This window comes from Polyodon spathula, chromosome 1 (assembly GCF_017654505.1).
Source record: "Polyodon spathula isolate WHYD16114869_AA chromosome 1, ASM1765450v1, whole genome shotgun sequence".
Classification (NCBI taxonomy): domain Eukaryota; kingdom Metazoa; phylum Chordata; class Actinopteri; order Acipenseriformes; family Polyodontidae; genus Polyodon; species Polyodon spathula.
Genome location: NC_054534.1, coordinates 54,479,692 through 54,506,598, shown reverse-complemented (window position 1 = coordinate 54,506,598; position 26,907 = coordinate 54,479,692).

Sequence of the window (26,907 nt, the reverse complement as noted above, 5' to 3'; positions counted from 1 at the left end):
CAAAACAGCTGATTTCAGGTAGGCAGAAGCAGGGAAAAAAAGTAACTTCGTCAAACACAAACACAAACATCCAACAAATTTGAGCCACTTTTAGATGATCAAAACCAGCACCAAGAGAAAGAAAGGAACAGCATCCAGGACCCTAATAACAGTGGTGGCCAGACAGCAAAAAGAAGGGAGGTCATGATTGTTGGGGATTCCATATTGAGAAACACAGCAAGTTCAGTTCACAGTTTGGACCCCCTTACTACAACAGTGCTGCCTTGCAGGAGAATTTGTCACCCACATCACTGAGAATGTGGATAGACTCATAGAACAAACAGGAGATGGCCCAGTAGTAGTTGTCCACATCGGTACAAACAACATTGCAAGAGGCAGACCAAAATCCCTGCAAAATAAATTCAGATAGCTAGGAAGGAAATTAAAAGACAAGACAAAAACTGCGGTATTTTCTGGGATACTGCAGACACCTTGCAAAGGAGCATACGGACAGCTGGAAATAATTAAGTAAGTAACTATGATGTGATAGGTGTTACAGAAACTTGGTTGTCTGAGCGTAATGGAGACAAATATAATATTTGTGGGCATACACTCTATAGAAAAGGGACGACAGGACATAAGAGGCAGAGGGGTAGCGCTACACATAAGAAACCCAGGTTTTAAATCTGGACAAAGAAAGCCCAGGTGTTAAATCTGGACAAAGAAAACAATGGGGCAAATCAATATGGGTCAGAATAATGGACAAAAATTCAAAGGGCATAATAATAGGAGCATGCTATAAACCACAAAATTCAGATGCAGAGCAAAATAATCTGTTATACAATGACATTAGAAATGCATGTAGCAAAGGAGAAGCCATACTAATGGGGGATTTCCACGTCCCCCATATAAAATGGGAAAACCTGGTGGGGAGCACGATGGACGAAATTGAAATGGTGGAAATGACAAATGACTGCTTCCTAACACAATTTGTCAAGGCACCGACTAGAGGGGAGGCATGCCTTGATTTAATCTTTTCAAATAACGAAGACAGAATAACTTAAACAGAGGTCAGAGAACCATTGGCAAACTCAGACCACAACATGGTCTCATTTGAAGTGATTTTTAAAACCCAAAAAGTAATGACTAAAGCTAAGGTTTAGAAAGGCAAAATATGAAGGTATGAAACAGAGACTAACACAGGCAATAAAAATGAGGAATATAAATATCATATGAGAGATACTGAAATTGAAGTAGGAATCTATGAAAAAGACCTAGGATTTTATGTTGACTCAGAAATGTCTTCATCTAGACAATGTGGGGAAGCAATAAAAAAGGCCAACAAGATGCTCATATATATTGTGAAAAGTGTTGAATTTAAATCAAGGGAAGTAATGTTAAAACTGTACAATGCATTAGTAAGACCTCATCTTGAATATTAGACAAAGGGACGTTCAGAACAGAAAATAGGAGGCACTTTTTTACACAGAGAATTGCGAGGATCTGGAAACAACTTCCCAGTAATGTGTGAATCTGACACCCTGGGATCCTTCAAGAAGCTGCTTGAAGAGATTCTGGGATCAATAAGCTACTAACAACCAAACGAGCAAGATAGGCCGAATGGCCTCCTCTCATTTGTAACTCTTATGTTCTCATGCAAATCCTCTGCCCCTTTATCATTGCTCAATTCTGTTTCAAAGCAGCAAAAAAAACATAGTAGTTTTTGTATGTATAAATTGTATACTAGTTTCGAACTAGCAATGTTGATATTTTAATTGTATTCAGATATTTTAATTAAACATAAAGTAATTGTGAAGTGCAGTTGCGGTTGCAATTATATATTTTTGAACATTAATAGTGTTGAAAAGCATTTTTTAAATGTAGTGCATTAACAGCAAAGTGTTACAAAACTGTACTTACACAAATAGAGGAAGACATATCATCTATATTGCTTTTTTTTAAAGTAGCGGCTGGTCGACTAGAATATGTTTACCTTGACAATTCGGCAAATAAGTAATTGTTCTACCCCCACAGTATACAGTGCTAAAAAGATGCTTCTTTTCCATCTTCTGTCGTTTATGCTATGTAACTCACAAACTAAGTAAGTCATAGTAATCATTGTCATCCAAACTAGTGACACACTGGGATTGTGGGAGACCTTTCGACGTTCTTGGTAGGATGTTTTAATAAAGATACACTTTTATATAGTTACAGTCTCAGGTTTTAATGACCTGTAATGCAACATTCGGACTGGCTAAGAAGTGCCCAACATTCCATTAAATTGTGAATTCATATAATATATTTATATCTATATTATATATATATATATATATATATAGATATATATATATATATATATATATATATAGATAGATAGATAGATATAGATATAGATATACACATACAGTGCTGTGCAAAACTTTTAGGCAGGTGTGAAAAAATGCTGTAAAGTAAGAATGCTTTCAAAAATAGACATGTTAATAGATTATATTTATCAATTAACTAAATGGAAAGTGAGTGAACAGAAGAAAAATCTAAATCAAATCCATATTTTGTGTGACCACCCTTTGCCTTCAAAACAGCATAAATTCTTCTAGGTACACTTGCATAAGGTCAGGGATTTTGTAAGCATATAGTCAGGTGTATGATTAAACAATTATACCAAACAGGTGCTAATGATCATCAATTCAATATGTAGGTTGAAACACAATCATTAACTGAAACAAAAACAGCTGTGTAGGAGAAATAAAACTGGGTGAGGAACAGCCAAACTTAGCTAACAAGGTGAGGTTGCTGAAGACAGTTTACTGTCAAAAGTCATACCCCATGGCAAGACAGAGCACTGCAGCAAGACACAAGGTATTTATACTGCATCAGCAAGGTCTCTCCCAGGCAGAAATTTTAAAGCAGACAGGGGTTTCCAGATGTGCTGTCCAAGCTCTTTTGAAGAAGCACAAAGAAACGGGTGACGTTGAGGACCGTAGACGCAGTGGTCGGCCAAGGAAATTTACTGCAGCAGATGAAAGACACATCATGCTTACTTCCCTTCGCAATCCGAAGATATCCAGCAGTGCCATCAGCTCAGAATTGGCAGAAACCAGTGGGACCCTGGTACACCCATCTACTGTCCGGAGAAGTCTGGTCAGAAATGGCCTTCATGGAAGACTTGCAGCCAAAAAGCCATACCTCCGACGTGGAAACAAGGCCAAGTGACTCAACTATGCACGAAAACACAGGAACTGGGGTGCAGAAAAATAGCAGCAGGTGCTCTGGACTTCTGCTACTGGCTGTAGCAGAAGGCAGTTTGTTTGCCAAAGGGCTGGAGAGCGGTACATGAATGAACGTCTGCAGGCAACAGTGAAGCATGGTGGAGCTTCCTTGCAAGTTTAGGGCTGCATTTCTGCAAATGGAGTTGGGGATTTGGTCAGAATTAATGGTCTCCTCAATGTTGAGAAGTACAGGCCGATACTTGTCCATCATGCAATACCATCAGGGAGGCATCTGATTGGTCCCAAATTTATTCTGCAGCATGACAACGACCCCAAACATACAGTGAACGTCATTAGTAACTATCTTCAGCGTAAAGAAGAACAAGGAGTCCTGGAAGTGATGGTATGGCCCCACAGAGCCCTGATCTCAACATCATCGAGTCTGTCTGGGATTACATGAAGAGAGAGAAGTAACTGAGGCTGTCTAAATCCACAGAAGAACTGTGGTTTGTTCTCCAAGATGTTTTGGGCCAACCTACCTGCCGAGTTCCTTCAAAAATTGTGTGCAAGTGTACCTAGAAGAATTGATGCTGTTTTGAAGGCAAAGGGTGGTCACACCAAATATTGATTTGATGTAGATTTTTCTTCTGTTCACTCACTTTGCATTTTGTTAATTGATAAATATAATCTATTAACATGTCTATTTTTGTAAGCATTCTTACTTTACAGCATTTTTTCACACCTGCCTAAAACTTTTGCACAGGACTGTATGTGTGTGTGTGTGTGTGTGTGTGTGTGTGTGTGTGTGTGTGTGTGTATGTGTATATATATATATATATATATATATATATATATATATATATATATATATATATTTTTTTTTTTTTTTAAAGTGTAGAAAAAAACACACTTACTGGATATGCATGTGATTGCAATCAGCGGTGAGCTAGTTAATATCTGGTTTCCTTTTAAAATGTATTTCATCCTGCAGCTGGATAATGACATCAGCAGGGGGTCGCTTTTTATTTTCCACCTGCCTAGACTTTAACTGTAAATCATATCAATGCAGGAAATGAGAGACATTTAGTCTTGAACAACTGGTGCTGGTGTTTCCTTTAGACTTTAATGACAACGTTTTTTCTCTGGTTAGATTTTAGCTATAGTACATGAATAAATAAGACAAAATGTTTTGCAAATATGTTTTGCTCTTTATGTATTTATTGTATTGAGAGCACTATAAAGTACCATAAGTGAATTGTTGACAACCTCCTGAAGTTTCTAAGTTGCTCTCCATTGAGTAAATGCAAATATTTTGCTTTTTTACTGAAGCAACCTTAAATCAGACACTAACTAAGCCAGTAATAGGGATTGGAACTAGAACTGGGGGGAAAAGGGTGGAGATTCACGTACTCCCATAAAAACCGACAGTATAATCAGTTAGAAGTCTGTTTTGTCAATATTATATACTTATATTCTATGCATGTCAGCACTCTTTACTGCGCTTGCTGCCACTTCTATGGAACTCTGCGTTGTGTGGTGAACTGTTTCCCTGTGTCGAGTTGCACAATAAGGGACACTGAGACAGTGCTGATTGGAGGGTCTTATTCTCTCAGCACTGCAAAATAGTTAAAATCAAATAAATCATCAGCTTCCACATTTTGTCACAGTAGCGTTTTAATCCATACTGCATATGTCTGAAACACAGTAAAAACTTCTACACACAATCACATTCCATAAAATAACTTTTTTATTGTAAAACATTAGTAATAATAATAATAATAATAATAATAATAATAATAATAATAATAATGACCTTTTATTTTAATACATTTCATGAATCTTCCTCTCCTTTCTCAAATACAAAAACCCGCTGCATTGAAATTGCCAACATAGGAGACTTGTTGCTAGGGAGCTGACATCACTGCCCTGTGACTTGCTAGTGCATTACTGCCACTATTGAACACCTTGTTGGCTAAAATAAAAAACCGCTTCAATGTAGATATTTGCTTTGTGTTATTGTGCAATGCGTGTGTATATAACACTATGATTTTAATGCTTTGCTTTTAATAGTATTGTATATTTTCATTTGTGATGCACAGTACTAAATAAAAAGAACAGTAACTGCAAGTGAAAATGTATATTGCAGCAAAGGCCTGCAGTTAGTTTACGCAAATTCTGCATGGTTGTCCTACTGTCAGCATTAAACAAAGTACAAAGTAATTTACTGTGACAATCCCAGTTTTCACGTTTGTAGAATGTTTACTTTCGAGTCAGGTTACCTTGTATAGTTAATTTTCTATGTGCAAAAGGACCAAGTCCATTTGCCAAACAGACTGAGACCACCTCTTTAGGTACGGTTCCTTTCCCCAAGTAGACTATGTTGTTCACACGTCACACCAAACGTACGGAACCATACCGAACCGTATGGATCAAACCCTCTAAATGAGTCCAGTGTGAAAACACCCTAAAGTGCCGTTCCTGATCTTGTGAATACGTAATAATGACATTGAAGCAAAGCATGTGGAATTTCTTTACCAAACAGGAAAAAACAGAAGGCCAAACAACTCTGCCAAGTAAATATTTCATTCAAAGGAGGAAGCACGCTTACTTAATGTGCTCAACATTATTTTATTTTTATTTTATTTATTTGCTTATTTATTTTTAAATTTGCACAATAACTGTAGGTAAAGCATTCCATATTGGAAGTTGCATGATTATCATTAATGGATCACAGAGTTATCACTGACATAAACCAACAGGATGTTGTTATGTTGTTTTCTTTCCGATTTTAGATCCTGAGAAGAATAGTGGCCACTCGCTGTGTGTTATTGTTTTCTGTAAAACATTGATATCCTGTCAGTTAAGAAAAGGCTTAATCATGCAAAGCTTGTTTTAACCTTGTCTTTATTACATTGGCCATAGAACCATGCTTACAACTGCATTGTCATATTTTCCAAATTTTCTTTAAATTCTCAAAGTAATCAATCACTACCCAGGTAGAGTCGGGGACTGTGTGCAAAAGCTCTTAACTGCAAGTTCTTGGGTTTGGGTACTATTTTCAAGGATGCATCACATATGGTACCAGAAGTTGGGTTGCGCCCTGCTGATCCAGCACAGGACTGAAAAAAATTAAAACTATATATAATGGAAGAAACAAAAGAGAAGCACCGCTGTCTCTAGAGCCAGAGGGAGAAGCACCATGTCTCCAGAGACAGAGAGAGAGGCGTCACTGTCTCCAGAGCTAGATGGAGAAGCACTGTGTCTCCAGAGCCAGAGGGAGAAGCACCACTGTCTACAGAGCCAGAGGGAGAAGCCTCGCTGTCTCTAGAGCCAGAGTGAGAAGACTCACTGTTTCTAGAGCCAGAGGGAGAAACCCTGCTGTCTCCAGAGCTACAGGGAGAAGCATCACTGTCTCCAGAGCCAGAGGGAGAAGCCTTGCTGTCTCTAGAGCCAGAGGAAGAAGCCTTGCTGTTTTCAGAGCCAGAGGGAGAAACCCTGCTGTCTCCAGAGCCAGAGGGAGAAGCCCTGCTGTCTCCAGACTCCAGAGTCAGAGGGAGAAGCCCTGCTGTCTCCAGAACCAGAGGGAGAAGCACCATGTCTCCAGAGCCAGAGGGAGAAGCACCCTGTCTCCAGAGCCAGAGGGAGAAGCCCTGCTGCCTCCAGACTCCAGAGTCAGAGGGAAAAGCTCCACTGTCTCCAGAGCCAAAGGGAAAAGCACTGCTGTCTCCAGAGCCAGAGGGAGAAGCACTGTGTCTCCAGAGTCAGAGGGAGAGGCACCACTGTCTCTAGAGCCAGAGCGAGAAACTCTGCTGTCTCCAGAGCCAGAGGGAGAAGCCTCGCTGTTTCCAGAGCCAGAGGGAGAAGTCCCGGGGTCTCCAGAGCCAGAGGGATAAGTCCCTGGGTCTCCAGAGCCAGAGGGAGAAGCCCCGCTGTCTCCAGAGCCAGAGGGAGAAGCCCCGCTGTCTCCAGAGCCAGAGGGAGAAGTCCTGCTGTCTTCAAGACCAAGGGGGAAGCACCATGTCTCAGAGCCAGATGGAGAAGCACTGCTGTCTCCAGAGCTAGAGGGAAAAGCCCTGTGTCTCCAGAGCTAGAGGGAGAAGCACTACTGTCTTCAGAGCCAGAGGTAGAAACATTGCTGTCTTCAGAACCAGAGGGAGAAGCACTGTGTCTCCAGAGCCAGAGGGAGAAGCACCGTCTCTCCAGAGCCAGAGGGAGAAGCACCGCTGTCTCCAGAGCCAGAGGGAGAAGCACTGCTGTCTCCAGAGTCAGAGAGAGAAGCACCGCTGTCTCCAGAGCCAGAGGGAGAAGCACTGCTGTCTCCAGAGTCAGAGGGAGAAGCCCCGTTGTCTCCAGAGCCAAAGGGAGAAGCATCGCTGCATCAAGACCCAGAGGGAGAAGTAACCAGCCCAAGAGAGGAAGGTGGACAGAAGGAGCAGGAAGATAAGGGGGAGAGAAAAGCTGCAACAGCAGGAGGAGGTCGGGATAGAGTGAACTCACGGCGGAGTGAACTTGCACCCAGATGGGGGGACCACGAGCATCCAGTGTTCAGACGGGAGAACCGCGAGCGTCCAGCGCCCAATGCCCAGGCGGGAGGACGTCGAGCATCCAACGCCCAGACGGGGGGAGCACAAGCATCCAAAGCCCGAGAGGGAGCTGTTCCCCCCTCCCCCAGCAGAGGGAAAATACCTGCTGGTTTCACCTCCACAGCCTGAGTGTGAGGAGCCCGAACATCCTGCACCTGAGTGGAAAGAACCCGAATGTCCACAGCCCAAGAGGGAGGAGTCGGTGCGTTCACAGTCCAAAAAAGGGGGAGTTGGTGTGTCCACAGCCCAGGAGGGTGAAGGCAGAACATCCACAGCCCAAGTTTCCACCAGCAGAGGAAGAATGTGTGCTGGGGTCACTGCCAACTTTGCTTTGCCTGGGGAGGTGAGTTCACTGCCAGCTGGGGTTGTCTGCCTGTCATCACCTGGAGCCCCAGAAGAGGGAGCGACTGGCCACGAAGGAGGGGGATGTCTGGAGATCACCTGCCCCAGCAGCATTTTCGCTGCCGGAAATCATGTGGCTGGAGCCCCACAAAGGGGAGCTGCTGGCCGTAAAGAAAGGGGGAGGGTCAGGAGACCAACTCCCCCCGCAGTATTTTCGCTGCTGGATACAGTATGGTTTGAGCCCTGGAAGAGGAAGCTGCCAAACAAGAGGGGGGTCGAGCAGGACTCCCCACCATGGCCGCCCCCATGGACAATTGCTGCCCCTGTTTTTGGGCCAGACAAATGACCGGGACTTTAGGATTGAGGGGGGAGATTGCTGTTGAGGACAGTTTAGGTCAGGTGTGCTTCACACAAGGGGGGGGTATGTGGCAGTGTTCCCCGCCACTGTGCATATTTTTGTGTTATATGTTGTATGTATGGTGTTAATGTTGGTGTATTGTAGTTGGTACAAAAATACATAATTCAAATTTGTTTTCTTTCTAGACCTGTGCTAGTAAAACTGTAGTAAAATAAAACAACAACATTGATGTTCCTAAAGCAACACTATTACTAAAACGTCATGTTTTAACCAATATTTAAACATTGTGATACTTTAACTATCAGTATAAATTTTGCTTGCCTCCACTGAGCCAAGCGAATAGCTGATTTAGTGTACGCCCAGGTGATCATGTGATCAAAAAGAGCCAAAAAGAAAAAATGCAAAAAGTGAAGGCTGTTGTATCTCCCGAGTTCGTTAAGCAACATAAAACTTTATACAACCAACTAGGACCAAGATTTTAGTGGCAATACACTAAGGGATTTTTTCTTTATGCTACAATTGTCTTGGAAACAAAAAAATGTTTGAAAAACTATATCCTTGTAATCATGTATATAAGTGCAAAAAACATTTCTATAATATACATAGTTCTACGACATGACGCTATCATTTAAAAACAAACCGCCACCATTATCACCCTCGCTACAGCTTGCTTAGTACAATGGAAAAGACATGGACATCCAACCAAACAATGAGGTTCAGACCAGTAACAGAAAAAAAAAAAAGAAATACATCACAATAAATGATGTATGATTGATAAATTTGCATTGTGCTGGTTTCAAAATAAATATGTTTAATCTGTCCTCAGGAAATCTACTAATATTATTTGAAATAGTAATAATTTGTTTGTATTACTGGTTATGTAGTTGTTCACTGAAAACAAAGTCCCAACAAAATAATTCCAGTATATCTTACCTAATATATATTGCTATCATTTTGTGGTCTAAAAAAAACAATATGTTCAGAATTGATGACTCAAAGCCCCAGAAGTAACTTATGTTTGTGTGGTGTATTCCTTCAACTGGAATGCATGGAATTGTTTGTTTACCCAGAGAAGATCTTATATGATGTGAAAGGTCATTCAAATTTTTAGTGGATGGTGTCTCGGTCTTAAAGGGTTTAACATTATACTTTCAGAAAAAGATAATGCATTGGACCAAGTTTAGCAGGCTTTTGGGTTATCTTTCAAAGTTACAGCAAGCTATGTGCTGTGACATGACGTGTTAAAAAGGCCATGAACTGGAGCAGTTTGCAGATACCTCATTCTTTCCACAGGAAATATGGATAATTGCTGTCTAAAATCCTCAACTGCCGTATGGGTCAAAACATTCCTGTTTTGCTTTCTAGAGTGAAAGCTTGCGATATCCTTTTTCCAAGTACTAACATTTTTCTCTGAAGAGTAGGATAGCCTGGTGTATGGAAGCCACATTTAGCTTTTCACATTTAGTATTTTTTTGTAATCAGCAGTCATTTCTATGTGATAATTGTTGGTCCTTTATTAAATTAGTTCTGGAAGTTCACTTCCTGGTAGACAGATGTTCAAAGCACATACAACATGAAATAGGTTGTACAGATTACACTGCCCAAGCTGTGGTTCGATAGTATATTGGTGGGACAGTGTGAGAAACGTATACCTGTATACATGTGGATGTCCGAGCTTTACCATTTCTTAGTGCGGCTTAGAGTCCTGAGCTAGCTTAGACTCGATCAGATTCAAAGATTGTTATCATTTGTTTCACCCATTTACAGTTGAGCATAGACCTAAGATGGCTTTGGCCATGTATGCGCACATAGCCCCTGAACTGTAGTGTGTGCCCGATGATGTCATATCGACCCCCCCATTTGTGTGAAGACATTTCTTCGGAAGTGTTTAAATCAACAACAAACCTGTCATTTGTATCATGTATGTTTCTACTTCAAGGTGGTCGTTTCATGCTATAAAAATAAAATTTTGCCATAGAGCGAAGCTTTGAAAACTTGCATATTGGTACCCTTTACTTGTCAGACTCATCTGATATGTAAATAGTACATGTTTCTTTAAATTTCCACTTCCAAAGTCCCTTCTTCAGGGGTATGTGGACATTTAAAGAAACAGGTATTATTGTAAACATTTACACATCAGTCTCACAACACTTATTTTATGTAAATGTAACTAATAATTTATTTACATAATAACTTTATTTTCTTACCCATGAAAAATACTTATTTTTGCTATTCAACAAATGCAAAATGGATTTGTTTAATAGCTAAAAAGAAACATCTGTGACTTTCAATTTTGTATGTTCTCCCACCAGAACTCAGTTTTATTCACCATATACTAACAACGCATCACAGTGGTATGGTATGGTACAATTTCATGAAGCAGGAGCCAGGCCTGCGTAAAGGGATTAACAGAATAAAGAGACTAAGGCTGTGACCAAATCAAAACTTTGACAACCCACTAATGGCCCTTAACAAAACTGTATTTAATAGTGTTTTATTTTTATGAGCAGAACAAAATAAGATACTTACAAAAAAAAAAGAAAACACTGTTAAATATGGTTTTGTTAAGTGCGATTAGCAGGTTGTCAAAGTTTTGATTTGGTCTGGGCCTAAGTGCTTATGACTTTAACAAAAGAATAGGGGTTTCCCCTTGACTACTCAGAAAATTGCCCTCGCTGAGGTGAGGCCAAACCAGTCGACCTCCAAGGCCGGGAAGCGAGGCAACTTCCCAGAAGGGGAAACTAAGGAAGAATAGAGGATGAACTGAGGTCTCCCTGGCTTACTGAGACATCTAAATTGAGAGAGGTCAGCTTTAGCTGACGCTTCGAGGCCACATGGAGAGCCTTGCAATCTTTGCAGGGAGAACAAAAGTGCTAGAAAAGATAATATAGAAATAAACACATTAAGAGGACCAGAGAGCTTCACTAGCACCCAAAAGAGGCTCCCTGCAACTGCGCCACCAATGCAAAGAAGAGAGAAATTGTGTTAGAAATGTTAGTTAGCGATTTTTTTTTTGAAGGACTAATCTAGCCACTCAGCAGAGAGGAACTCCCCCCTTTTTGTGGGAGGAAACCTCTGGTGATCCTGGCGGAGAGATGCTCCCCCCCCCCCACTCCAGGCATGCTAGCAATGCTTTGTTGAGCAGAAATAGTATCAAGGAGAGAAGAATAAATGTAAGATTCTACTGCAAAGGAAGACCAATGCCCTATTTTTTTTAAATTAAGGACTGGTTGATTTTAACTTTGGCTGCTGATGTTGCTGCACCTAAATGGAATGAATGGAAGAATACAATTGGTGAGGAAGACCAGCTTTAGAAATGAGTTAGGAAAGATGAGTAGACCAGTTTATTGTTTTAACCAAATTGCTAGAGTTGATAAAGAGAGGATGGGAGGGGTTAGAGGGGTTGCAACAGGAAAGATGGTGGGATAAAGTGGAATAAGATGTGAGCTGAGTTTGCACAGCTGAACAAATTGCGCCTGTAGTAGCTGATCTGTTTTAGAAATGTGAAGAAAAAGGAGATAGTGAGAGTCAGGAATGAGAGAGACGTTGCAGGAACGAATGTGCAGAAAGGGAAAACTTGAGAGAGGGGACAGAAACTCAGAATAGCAAAGAAAACCAAATAATGCAGAAAGAAAAAGGGATTACATATCTAGATTGTCAAAGGGAGAAAAGCAACCTTGGCGCAGAATTGAGATGAGGCGACAGAGAATATCTGAAGTGATAGGGAAACGGGAAGGAGGAAAACTTTTTGCCACTCCTGTAAATAGAAGTCGAACAGCAGGGATAGATGTAAGAGGAGGACAGGAAATGTGCAATAGGCAATAATGGTATTGAATTGCAGCTAGATATTTTGATAGTTCCCAGTGTAGCGTCAGAGTGGGTCATAATATCATTCTGTGTATGAAAGTAACAGAATTGAAATATACAAAGGGGGGTCTTAAGCCATTCTCTGTGTCTACTCAGTTTCTGCTGACAACCTCCCCCATTGACAAAGAATACTTTTAGAAAGAGTCTTAACTGCTGGACAGGCGTTTTATCTTTTCCCATCATTGAATGAATCATTTAGGTGCCAGCAGTATCTTGCAGAAGGCACACCTGACAGTTTTGAGTATGCTTTCACACCTTGAACAAAGGACAGTATCCCTCATAAATACAGCCAACAAGGGAAGACCAATTGAGAACAGTGGGCTGTCTCTGTACAAGAACAACCAATGAGAAACACACCACGTGGACTCGGGTACAGCCCAAAGTAACCAAACTAACCAATCACAGGGTGGAAGTCAGGACAACAAAACAAGCCACACGACTTTCATGCTGGAGTTTGCCCATGAGAGAGCTCCCCACACTAGAAGGGTGCCCCACAGAAGGAACAATGTTCCAGGCAGGAGGAAGAAGTAAGCTCCACCCAATAGAAGTGGCTTGGAGTTCGGAGGAAAGAAATGGAAGCTAAACTGCTCTGAAGAAAGTTTCTGAATCATGGGAGTATAAGTGCTTGAATTCACAGAAGGCAAGGAAGAATTAATGTTCTGAAGAATGGCTAAAATCAGCTTTGAAGAGAGCTGTGGCTCTTTGCCCTACGAGAGACTGAAAAAATAAATGGAAGCATAGCCAACAACTGGACCTAAGGTCATGTGCTAGCCATACAAAAGAATTGCAATGAGAACACTTCTATGAACTACATAACTCATCAATTGCAACGCATTATCTGAACTGAGTAATGTCTGATTAAATTAACTATTTCCAGTTGGAAAACTGCCAATAACAACTATAATGCTGCAAGACTTAAGCAAAGTACCATCTTCTTTCATTGGGACTTCAGATCCAAAGAGTTGCAGTGTTCATCAACACAGATTGACTTCTTTATATTAAAGTAATATTAAATACTTTATGACTCGAGAAAGTAACTGAAACAAATGCTATCATGTTAAGTGGATAAATTGTTCTAGGAATAGAATATAACTTCCTGTTTTAGAGTGTTTAAGAAATGTATTTTTTTTTTTAAATGTGCAACTTTAAATGCAGAGAATTTGATCACTGCCCCATTTCAGAGTTAATTTGAACATATAATGAACTGAGGTTGATAACATACTATTAGTTTGGTACATCACATCTAAACTAAATGAACACAGTAAAACTAATTTGCTAAATTAGGTAGTGGAATGTTGGATTCCGTTCTGAATGAAAAGTTGAAGTAATTCTCATGCATATTGACATGATCGATTACAACGAGAAACGGGTATTGAAAATACTAATGCAAAGTAGACACTTTGTGTGATAAGGCATATTCAATATTAGTATAAACCATGTATGCTAATGGTGTTATGGTCATTGTAATCGTTTGACTATGGAATCAATTAACTACACTATTCACGCATATCTCTAACCAATAGCCTTGCCTTTCCGTAATATTAGATTAGTTGTGCACTCCTTTTTATTCTTAAATAAACTATTGTTTTATATTTCTGATACATTGTGTGAATGTTGTTTTTTGTCTAAGGGAATCCAACTTCTACATGATCTCGGACTTAATCATGGGATGTCTCTGTTATTGATGTTTGGACATTCTTAAACAGGGTGCCTAGAGACTAATTCATATTTAAATAAATTGTATACCTAATTCACTACACAGGGAGAGCTGCAACTTGCCTTTTGCATGAATGAGAAAAGGAAGAATGGGAGATATGGTGTTGCTTGCAGAAGGTTGTGAAAGTGGACCAGCTAGTGGAATAGGAGGAGCGGGTAGAAGGAGCACGGCCATCGGCCATATAATCTTGAGCTAGATTTTTTCCTGCCAAAATGGGAACCAAAGATAGGCTTCAATGACAATAGGGAATACCTCAAGTAAGGCTGTAGATTTAAGCTGAGGAGGAAGATTTTTTTTTATTTCTAGAGGCCAGACATCTGAGAACCATTGATTAAGAAAAATTCCACCAAAACCAATAGAAGAAGCAGCTGTATGGATTGAGAGGTCATGGGGGGCAGAAATGAAGTCATCATAAAACAGAGAAAGGATATTCCAGTGCTGTAGAACAGAGAACCACATTCTGATGTCTTTCCAGGCTTCAGCTGTAATAATAATGAGATTGTAGTTGAGATTTGTAGCTCTTGTAGAAAGAGCAAGAAGTCGAGAAGTAAAAGATCTATCTTGAGGAATGATGTGAATTGCAAAATTGAAATGTCCCAGGAGTGAAAGAAGGTTCTGTTTAGAAATGAAATAGTTGATCTCAAAGGACTGAATGTGACAGCGAATGCATTCCAGTTTTTCAGGTGGCAGTCAGGCTTCGAATCAGAGAGTATTCACTGTTATTCCCAGGAACTCAAGGGAGTTCTGAGAGTGGAACGCCAACTGCTGAAAAGAGAGACCTGAGTTCTAAGACTGCTTCTGCTGGAGGGGCTGATGGAAGAGAAATAAGTAGAAAGTCATCCAGTAAGTGCAACAGAAAAGGTATGAGATTAATATTGAGTAGAATCTAGCAGAGGGCTTCGGAGAGGAAATCAAAGATCTTAGGGCTGCTGAGGCAGCAAAAAGTTAGTTTAGTGGCAAAGTAAAATTACCCCCTCCAGCAGATACCAAAAGCATGATGGAGTGAAGGGAGTTTAGGCATGACTTTGAAGTCTGCTTTAGCTAACCAGGAACCCGGTCCAGATATTTTGATGGAATGTATAGCATCAGATATGATGATGTAATGGAGAGAAAACTGATCCAAGGAAATGAGAGAATTAATGCTGCTGATTGAAGAGCCACAAGGGGCAGAGAGGTCAATGATGAGAAGCTTTTTACCTGACATTTTCCTTGTAGCTACTCCAATAGGACTGATGCAGAATTAACCTTTATAGCAGATGAGATGTTAAGTGAATGTCCTATTGTAAGTGACTCTGCATATAATGCAGTTTACAGCCTTTGTTAAGGTGTTCCACTATGAAAGGCGCTTGTTGCAGAGCAGAGCTCTGCCCTTTATAAATTGGCAGTTATGGGGTTAAATTCCCCTACCTGCCTGGGTTTATTGCATTCAGGTGGATGGGGTTGATTAGAGTAATTAACGATCAATCAGCACGCAGTCACCTGACATAAAAGGAGGCCTCAGCTTCCCATTAGGGGGAGGAGGGAGCTGAGGATGCAAGTTGGTGTTTGTGCTTGCTGGTTTTGGTTTTGTGTTTTTTTTTTTTAATTTTCTCATCCAGTGAAGGCATCGCCCAGCCTGGAAACCTTTATTTTTGTAAGTCTTGTTTTGTGTCCTTTTATTTTGTGCTTATTTATAATAAAAGTATTATTTTTTTTGAACTGCAGTCTTTCTCTAGGCCTCTATCCACTCGCCAGCCTGTCACACTTGGTGTCAGAAGAGGGATATAGCGCCTCCAGGAGGCTCAGAGCAGTACTGCAGGGTTTTTTTTTTGGGACAACTTATTAATTTTTTTTAAAGATAAATAAATTAGAAAAAATTGGAAAGAAGAGCAGACAGCGACAAAGGCAGAAGGAGATCCAGCAGCCGAAGAAATGTAAGCTGCAACAACAGCCACCACTGGAGGACCCGGCTGGTGTTCCTGGTGCGGAAAGGAGGACCACCGCTGGAGGTCCTGCCCAGAACTGCCACCGGCAGACTGATGTAAAAGTTGTGAGGAGGACAGCCACAACTGGGCAGGATGCCCCTACAATCAGGCCCAGGAAGAGGAGCAGTTTTCACCCCGGGCATCAGGGGCCACCCCACTACCTCCAGCGCCACCACCTTCACCACCGTCCCAGAAGATATGGGACTGGCTGATGCACCCTGAGGCAGACCTCTTCTACAACCTCCCCATAGTTATCAACACTCTGTGGTGACGAGATGGGGAGAGGTGGGAAGAGTGGGAGGAACAACATCACCCGACGTCCTTCCCAGAGGCTGCCTCATGATCGTTAATTACCTGGTGGTAGACATGGGAGAGGCCCCAGTCATTCAAACAAAGAGGGTGGAGCCGCCGTCCCGAGAGTCAGAGAGGGAGGGGCCGCCGTCCCGAGAGCCCAGAGGGGAGGAGCCGCCGCTCCCAGAGCCCAGAGGGGAGGAGCCGCTGTCCCAAGAGCCAGAGAGGGAGGAGCCGCCATCCCGAGAGCCAGAGAGGGAGGAGCTGCCGCCCTGAGAGCCCAGAGAGGGAGGAGCCGCCGTCCCGAGAGCCCAGAGGGGAGGAGCCGTTGCTCCCAGAGTGGAGGAGCCATGGCCCAAGGATGCCTGCTTTGCACCGCCCAGGGATGCCACGCCCGCTCTGCTCAGTGATGCCACATTTGGATCGCCTGGGGTGGCCTGCTGCTCCACATCGCCTGGGGCTGCTGGTGTCTGCTTTTTGTCTCCAAGGGTTGCTGAGGGTCTGCTGCCGCCGTCGCCTCTGGAGGGTCCACTGCCGCCGTCGCCTTCCGAGGGTCTGCTGCTGCCTCCACCACCAGAGGGAGCAGGGCCACCATCCCTGAAGGGTCCAGCGCCACTAAAGGGTGTGACGCCACCGGAGGGTCTGTCACTGCTAGGGGGACCCACACCGTCCGAGGAGACCACGCCCACACTGTCCAGGGGTGCTGCCTGCCCGCCAACGCTGCATCTGCTGGAGGGTCCAGGTCCCATGATAGCATCGCCATACTTCCTTGAAGATCCAGGGCCCCTTCAACCAAAGAAGGCTTGGTGGCTCCAATATCAACCCCGCCCACCACCACCCATCGAAACAGCCCACCCAAGGGACATAATTGGACTCTTAGGGGAGTTGGCCGATTGCGGCCTGTGTACTTTGTACATGGGGGGAGGTGTATGGCAGAGCTAAGCTCTGCCCTTTATAAATTGGCAGTTATGGGGTTAAATTCCCCAATACCTGCCTCGGTTTATTGTGTTCAGGTGACTGGGGTTGATTAGAGTAATTAACGATCAATCAGCACCCAGCCACCTGGCATAAAAGGAGGCCTCAGCTTCCCATTAGGGGGAGGAGGGAGCTGAAGAAGCAAGTTGGTGTTGTGATTGCTGTTTTGAATTTTTAATTCTCATCCAGTGAAGGCATCGTCCAGCCAGGAAACCTTTGTTTTTGTAAGTCTTGTTTTGTGTTGTATTGTTTTGTGCTTATTTATAATAAAAGTATTATTTTTTTGAACTGCAGTCTGTCTCTAGGCCTCTATCCACTCGTCAGCCTGTCACAGCACTATATAAAATAAAGATATTATTATATTTCTTCACTGAGTTAATTCTGTATGATGTACATTTGTTCACTTTTGTTATTTAAGTTGTCAAATTAGACAGTATAAGCCAATACCTAAAAATATAGTCAACAGTTTGTGCACAGTTTGTGGTTAGAATAAACCAAAAATAACGCTGAAGTTATTTTATTAATTCTTACTTCAATTGAATTATACAAGTTGTACCGAGTGTAGTGTCCAGAAATGTAATGCTACATCTTTAAATAGAAAATAAGCAGTAGTCGCACAAAGGAAGTAAGGTCAAGAACCGAAAGGATTAGACAGACAGCGTGTGGATAGACACGGTGAGAATAGCAGCATCAGAGTGCAGAGAGGAGAATAATTATAAACATCATTAATGTAATCTAATAAACCATGGAATAAAGTTCATGTGAATTGAGACCTGTGTGTACATCCGAATCTTCATTACATGTTTACTCAAGAGTAAAGACATTACACCAAGTTTGTATAGTACTGTACTATAATTGATTCATTCACTGCAGTTCTTTAAACTGTTTTCATAAGGCTATTTAACTAAAAATAAACTTGTAAATACTGTAATATTACAAATGCGTGAGTTCGGTTACTTATATGCATGTTAATGCCATGGCTCATGTGCACCTGTGGTTAACTTGACACCTTGGCTAAGTCAACACTAAATGGCATCCCTGTGGGGTGTCGAGTTAACCAAGGTTGACTTTATTTCAAACCACTAGAAAAACCATTAGTAAGGCCAGAATGAGATAATTAACAAAAAAACTGAGGGTGTGTGATAGGGTGCCAGCCCACCTCCTATAATTTGTGTTGACATTATCTATTTTTAATGTTTCCATTATGATTTTCATTGTGTTTCTTGTTTATTTTAGAATAGCAGGGAGCGGGTTAAATTCCAAATACATGTGAGAATGTGGCTGGAGCATTAATGGGCTAATTGTTAATTATTGATTAATGGGGCTCCAGCCACAGACTGTAAAAGCCAGAAAGAATTTTTGTCCTAGTGGTGGGTTTTGGTTTGGAGAGACAGTAAGTGTTGCCTGAAAAAAAAAAAAAAACAACACAAGCAAGCGTTTAATGTGATTTATTTTTGTTCCAGTATTTTGTTTAAAACTTTTTTGTGTTTGTACCTTTTGTTTGGCCCTCATGCCCTTTCATTTCTGTGTTTTTGGTTAATTAAAGAATTTTTGTTTCACTGCATTTTCCTGATTCCGAGTCTTCCGTCTGCGGCTATCCTACTACAGGGTGATATTGAAATGCATCAGATAGAGCCGGGAGCAATTAGTAATGATGAATGTCATTTAGATGAAAGAGGGTAGATGGAACGTGAATGAGCATTGCCACAGAAAGTGCACATATGTAAAAAACGACATCCTTTGGAAATGCAGCATGAGGAATTTAAATAACTGCACAGCTGTCAGCCACCAAAATATTTGATGGGTTTTCCATGAGAATGTTTGCTTGATGAAAAATCAGGCGGAACTGAAAAATAAATTGGAGAAAATGTAGACACACGATTCCTGAAGAAAGGAGTGGCGCTACAAGCAGGGAAATAAGTTGAGGCTGAAGAGGAGGCTGCTTTTGGACATAGAAGTAGAACAGGCAGTGGAAGCACAAACTCTGCAAGTGTTAGCAAGGAGAACACTGAAGAATCTATTAAACAGATCAGGATCGGGTTGAGACCAATCAATCTGTGTATTGTCCAATGCTAAACGAGAAACTGCTTTGGCTGAAAAAGCTTTATGAAAATGGCACCGCCACATGTGACCGAGATATCGACAATGTTAAATAAATGAGTCCAGTTCCTGTTGTCTGTGAGCATAAACATCACAAAAAACAGAAAATGCAAACATAAATTCTCCAAGAGTAAGATTTTTACACAGCCGAGGACCCTAAGAATTAAGAATAAGAGACACATCTCTACAGTCAACTACCCCTTGATCCAGAAATTTTGAGGAAGTATTGAGACCAAATTGACATCTTTACCTTCAATAATATAGCATCTAAAAAATGGACGCCTACTACAGAGAATGGTTTAGAATGGTTGTTGATGGGTAATTCCATGGTAAAGTGACCCTGGCCATGAAATATATATGCATATATCAAAAACATAATCTTCCTCAATTTTTATTAAAAGGTGTATTATTTATGTTTACTTTGTACTTTTTTTTACTTTACAACCATTTAACTTACTGACAAAAAATAAAAAAAGAAACATTTTCAGAAGTCTGACTATAATACATTTTTAAGTTTCAATGGTAGGATAAATGTTTTAGATATACATTTGTAAATAAGCCCTATTTTAACTTGAAGGCTATGTAATAGCATAGTACTAATATTATAATTCTTGGAAAAAGTTAAATATTTTACAGTGATTCAAAATCATGGTGTTTATAATAAAATCAAATGTTACATTGTGATGGGGTAGCTTGATAAGGTGTGGGTGGTGACATCAGGAACCATTAAGTAAGTACACAAACAAAAATTATTTCCATTACATGAGAGTAGATGTTAAAAGTTCATGCTGATTTGAACTCTCACCAAGATAAGCACCAAGTAGGATGTAGATTTACAGTAAACTAAATCCATCTGCATCTCCATCCATTTGCGCTTCCTTCCATTTGATGATGTAGTTATCCTTCTGCCTAGTGTTGATGGTTGAAGTGTAATGCTGGCTCCAGGGATCAGCTTATTTTGCCTCCCCAGCACATCAGCACACACAACGACTGATGCTGGCTCTGGGGATCAACCATAGTTCGGTCTCCCCAGCGCATCAGCATGACAACCGTCTGGATTGAGTTAAGTAGGGTACATCTCTGGGGTCTTCAAGTGGGCACCTTCCATCCTCTGTGTTTCGTTAACTAGTCCACGACACCGCAAGAGGGCTTGACAGTGATTCTGGCATCCCAGCATCACCCCCTCTGTCCCCCTCTCAACTCAGCCCAGCTTACTTACCCGTACATCAGTGTTGCTTGCTTACTATTGTGCTTGAGATCCCCAGCCCAAATCTTTCCGTCTCAACCACAGCCAGTTGCTGCTCCTTTCTGTTGCTTCAGATAAGTTCTTCACTGTGCAACGCAACTCGTGGCCACTGAACCCGACGTCTCTGAGAAACCGGGTTGTAGAGTGTGCCACAAATCCTCAACAACCCACCTTCACTGGGTAAGCCTGGATTCTTCATCCTCGCTGTTCCGCTTCAGTGGCTAAATGAGCACACCACAGTATCTTCCTCTTATACGCCTCATCTACAGCATCCTCCCATGGCACTGTTAACTCTACCAGATGAACAAGGCATGCTGATCCAGACCACAAGACAATGTCTGGTTGATGGTTAGTGGTGGCAATCTCAGGTGGAAAAATAAGCCGTTGACCAACATCTGCCAGCATTTTCCAGTCTCTAGCAGCTTTCAGTTTTCCTAGGCTTGGTTTTAACACCTTTTCTTGGTGGTTGCTCTCCTGGGCGGAGGAATGTTGTTTTTTGTGTTTAATATTATGGGGCAAAATTGCACTGCTGCTCTTGTATTTATTTATTATACAAATAAACCAAACAAAAACTTAAAACAAAATGGTGGGAGGGCCAAAATAAATGTTTGCACAAAGAATACAAAAAACAATACCATTCTTGGTGAGTTGACAATTCTTTATCTGCCTTTCTTTCTTTCTTTCAGGATTTTGCTTACACTCTCCCCAGACAAAAGATTTCTCCTTGTATTTATAGTCTGGCTAGAGCCCAATTAATCAATAATTACAGATTACCTCATTAAGTCTCTCTCTCTCTCTCTCTCTCTCTCTCTCTCTCTCTCTATCTATATATATATATATATATATATATATATATATATATATAACTTAATGACGTGACCTAAATGGTCATGCTCTCCCACAGTCTTCCAGTACAGTTCAGTACATTCTTCAGTTTTTCAAAGATAAAAGTAGAGTAAAAGCACTCTGCCTATAGCCCTAAAGGAGATTGCTGGGTTGAATCTGGGCTATACCATGCTGGCTGTGGCCGGCAACTCCCAGGGGGGTTGTGCATAATTGGCCAAGCGCCTCCCAGGTGGTGAGGCCTCAAGTCGGCTGGGTAATCCCTGTCACACAATACACCAGTGACACCTGTGGATGGCCGGTCACCTGCAAGCCGGATGTGTTATAACTGGATCTTGTGTAGTCCTCCAACGCGATGGATTTGGTTGGCTTCACTGTCACCTTGCAGTGTGAAAGAAAGCAAACGTCTTGACAGCGCACATTTCGGAGGAAGCGTGTCCTTGTTTTTGCCTCTCCTAAATCTGCTGGGCTGGAAAGCATAACTTTTACAGTATGTGTAGCTTGAAAAACACCCAAATCATACATACCCATGGATGAATTCACAAGTGGGATATGGAGGGGTACTGCTAATTTATCTTTCTCCAAATTAACTGATAAATCAGCAGAAGTTGTGTTTTGGTAAACAAGATAATGATGAGCAGCCTCGTCAATCATGCGATTCCAAATGCTGGAATCCATATTGTTTCAATTGTTTGCCTTTACATAATGTGAAAAGGCAGGCAAAACTGTTTTTCCTGCAGTTACATCTGGAAGTAGAAAGGGGGGGGTAAAGGTTAATGTAATTCAAATTTCAGACATCTGCTTGTAACAGGTCTAGGAGCCCTGTACAGGAGAAAGGGGGCAGGGCAAAGCTCCTATAAAGTATATTTGGTTTGTATTATAATTATTGTTATACTTAGGATTTATTATGTATTTAAATGACGGTGAAAGCTGTGTTATTGCTTATTTGTATTTATTTAAAAATGTATGTGACAGTATAGCCGAATGTTTTGTTTTTGTAATGTTTGGTAGTGTGGATGGGAAGCCCCATCCACGTTAAAAAAAAACCTTGTGCAGCAAGTGGCCATCTCCCTATTTAATTAATTGTTTGTGTTTTTCTCTCTGCAATCCGGATGGTTGTTCGGAGGAGTGACTATATTTGTGATTTTGTTTTGTTGAAACTTTTGTTTGGTCTGTGGTTTTTATTCAAACCTTTTATTTTTTTGTATTTAAATAAACCGTACCGCAGCACCTTTCACCACAGTACTTACTTATCTGTTTTTAAAAACAGACTCAAATGCCAGAGCAGCAGGTTCGGGAGACTCAATCAATTGCTCGGTTGAGGGTCCATGTTGGGCAATTAATCAGAAGGGTAAAGGAAAATAAACTTTTTTGATACAATTATCAATTATCCCGCTCTCCATAGCAGGAAGTATCAGCCAGCTTTTCACTGTGGCATACCTGCTTGTAAACTACCAGTGTGGACCTATTGTAAAAGCATAGGCAAAGGGAAAGTGAGTAAGTAGTGTTCTGTCTTGCTGCAGGCATGGTTATTGACTTTCATAATTACTAGGGCTGTGTGTTTTGCACAACTCGGTTTAATTATTTTATTAACTATTCAAGAGTACAAGAAACAAGAGATTGGAGGTAGGAATGCAAATCATTGAATGTTATAAAATGTCGCATTGTTTTTCTCAAACATTTTATAGTTTAAAAAGAAAATTATATAATTTAAGCAAACTTTTTTTTTTTTTTATATAAAATACATAGAGAAACATGTTTATAAATAGCTAAACTGTGGCAAAAAATTGTGTATAGAAAAGTCAAATTCTGTAGATTTGAGTGGAATTTAGATAAGTTAAAAAAAAAAAAATCCTTATTTTCTTTACCACAACACTTAATTTTTTGATGGACATGGACTTTGGCATGTACACAAAAAAGTAAAATCTTCAGCCTTATTTCTGATGATTGTTGTAAAGTTAGGGTCACGATAAATACGCTGCAACAATATGTCTTCCTGGGCACATACAACAAAGTCACACCATTCAAGTCCTGTGATCAGTAACTGACCTTGCACCTGCCAATAGTAAGCATGATGGCTTTTCAATGTTAAATGACCTTGTTGCATTTGTAGGTATTTGCAGTTGACATAGTTTTTTACATTAGGACATTTCATTTCTACCAAGCCAAAATGTGGATGCTGCATTGGATCATAAATGAAGCCATCTGGGGAAGATCCAAGCCAAGGGGCATTTGGGTGAATTATGAGCCCACAGGGTGAATAATTCACATTTTTCAACATGCAGTATTCTATAACTGCTCCAGACTCCATTTCCAAACCTGCTGTTCCCTTGAGGACTCATTCTTCCAGACTTTCTGCTGAGCTCTGCCCTCTGACATGGCATACTTCCCTGAAACGTGAGGAGGTAAGCCTAGCCTTGCGGAGGTGTTGCCAGTCCAAGAATGAAACCTGTTCACAGACTACTTCCTGCCTGTACTTTCACAAAATGGAATCCATCAAAGGCTTGTCAGCTGATATGCCCATGGTTTCACTAGTGGCTTGGATAAAATGTCAAAGTCCTGGTATGCTTAAGATACCTGCAGCACAGAAAGGTCTAATAACTCTCCGACAATCCGACAAGTCCTTTGTACAGTGAAATATGAAATATTCTCACACTTACAAATTAAACATTTAAGCTGTTATATACTGTAAGCCCAGAAATATTTGCGAGCCATTTATTATGTGAATTTTGCATATCAAAACAAATCGCAAACATTTTTGGAACAAATATATTTTTTTGTTCTAATAGTAAATGCTTTCAGGGTAACAGCTCGCCAGCATTTCTGGAGCAAAATGGATGGATCCAGATTGCACACCCTGTGAAAACAGAGAATAGGGATAGGGACACAGTTTAGTTGAAGTGTAATTGGATTAGGCTGCTTTGTTATTTATTTATTTATTTATTTATTTTCTTAGCTGGCACCCTTACCCAGGCTTTCCTTGCACATGAACTGCATAAAGACTTACCATGGTTCTTTGTTTGTGCCACCTATGTTCTGTTTCAGTGCAGCTGTGAACTGGAGGAACAACAGCTGTTCCCGAGCTGCAAATAGTGAGCTGTCTGGAAAAGAAGTGCAACGGTATGCTTGCACAAGGAACTTCCTGCTACACATGAACAGTGGCGATGTGTCAGTATTACTGGGTCTGAATCCTTTAGCACAATCTGGTAAAACAAATTTACAAAATATAACTCATGTCAAAAACACATAAAATATTGACAACCATTAAACAAAGGAATTCATAATTAAGTTTGTTAATACACTCATGTTAGTCTTTAGTATTTACTATAACTTCAAAATAAAAGACTGATCTTGTTCATTAGTGTAAAAAAAGGGTCAGTAATTTTATTAATGCAAAGAAATTGAAATTGAACTCATGTAACTGTAAATCAAACCTTGAACTTGAACAATAACTACACTAATTTGAATCCTACTCTCAAACTGTGTGGCTTCTCATTCTTCTTCATCGGTCTGTAACAACTGGCCCTCACACTGATTTATAAAATAGAATATAAAATATAAAACCATCATAGCATTACAACAATAATTCAACGACGTTGTAATGTGAAATTAGCTGTTTATATTTTAAAAGCCTTGTGAGGATGTGTGACTGATCAGCTACTAATTGTTTAACTAGCTGACAGTCACTCATCCTTATTAAACTCGTGCAGGCTTCGGCCAGAATATAAAAGCCTGCAGCTTTCCTTGCTCAGTAAAGGAGGTTCAGAGTGGAGGACAAGTGTGGATTGGAGGTAATAAAGTAAACACAGAGAAATAACAATTGCTAAACATGCTGGTTAATAAACTAGCACAATACTTGTTATTGTTTATTGTTTGTTTGTCTGTTTGGACAATGTGCCCTTTTCTTTGGTGTTTTTGTGTTTTGTTTAAATCTTTTTGTTTATATTATTTAATAAAAGCTGTGCGGAGGAAGGAGCCGAGGTGTTTCACGCTGTGCATTGCCAATGGGCATGAGGAGGAGGATTGCCCAAATCAGGAACCAGAGGATGATGAGCCGGTGTGTCCACAGCCTAAAAGGGGGGAGTCGGTGGCCGGAGCCCCAGAAGAGGGAGCTGCTGGCTACAGAGAAGAGGGGGGAAGGTCAGGAAACCACCCCCAAAGGCAGCCGGATGGCCATAAGATTGCTTGGGTAGAGAAGCTGGCCTGTGCACGATCAGCCTTAAACAATTAGCTACTGATTGTTTAACTACCTGACAGTCACACATCCTTATTAAACCTGTGCAGAATGTGAACGAGGGGTAATAAGATAATTAATAGCTAGTTAACCCCTCGGCCTGCAGCTTTCCTTGTTCGGTGAAGGTGGTTCAGTGGATAATAAGTGTGGAGAGAAGGTAATAAAGTAAACTCAGAGAAATAACAATTGTAAAACCTGCTGGTTAATAAACCAGCACGATACTTGTTATTGTTTATTGTCTGTTTGGCCAACGTGCCTTTTTGTTTCAAAAAGTGTTTTGTTTTGTTTAAATCATTTTGTTTATATTACTTAATAAAAACTGAGCGCTGTAGCGTCACAGTTTCACCAGCCAGTACTGTCTGTGTGTGTTCCTTTCTGGTCTGATGTCACCACTGCAGCCATCACTGTCATAAAGGGTGAGTCTATTGTTGGAGCTCGATCACAAACATTCATTAGATCTGAAAAGAGTAGCTAGCTGTTCATCAGCTACTACCTTAATACTGTACTAGCACATGCCAGCTACATTCTATATACTGTAAGTCTAGAAATATTTGATTCACTGATTCACTAATGCAAAATAAATACATATTGCTGAATTACTTGGTTGTAAAAATTTGTTTGAGTGGAAAAATCTGGAAGCAACATATGAACATGATTAATCTTTTTCAAGTGACTCCCTGCCCCTTTGTGTACTCTATGTTTTGTGCTATTTTGTATTTGTAGAATTATTATTTAAAGGTACTGTCTTTGTTTGAATGTTGTTTTGTTGTTAATTATTTTACAGCATGGATGGAGTTAAAATTCCCAATCCAGCTAAAACATGTGCATAATGTGACCATGAGACAGGGTGCTTGTGTCACATGTGTGGGTAGCCTCTGCTTAAGCAACACAGAGCGACAATGGAAGTGGAGTTGAAACGCCAGCACAGGCGCGCAGGATTTATTCATACAAACAGAAAGTAAATCAAGTGGTCATGTGACATTACCAGCGATGGTAACGCACAGAGGACACATACAACAAGCTGTACAAAAGGCAAAATAAAACACAGTACAAAAATGCAAATAAAAGGTACCACACAGGGTGAGCGCTAGCCTTATAAATGAGGCGCCCCGCTCCAGGAACCGACTGCACTGCATAACCCTCGCTATACATTACTTGGGATCACTGTCCCCTAAACTAACCTACTTATGAGCCGGTAT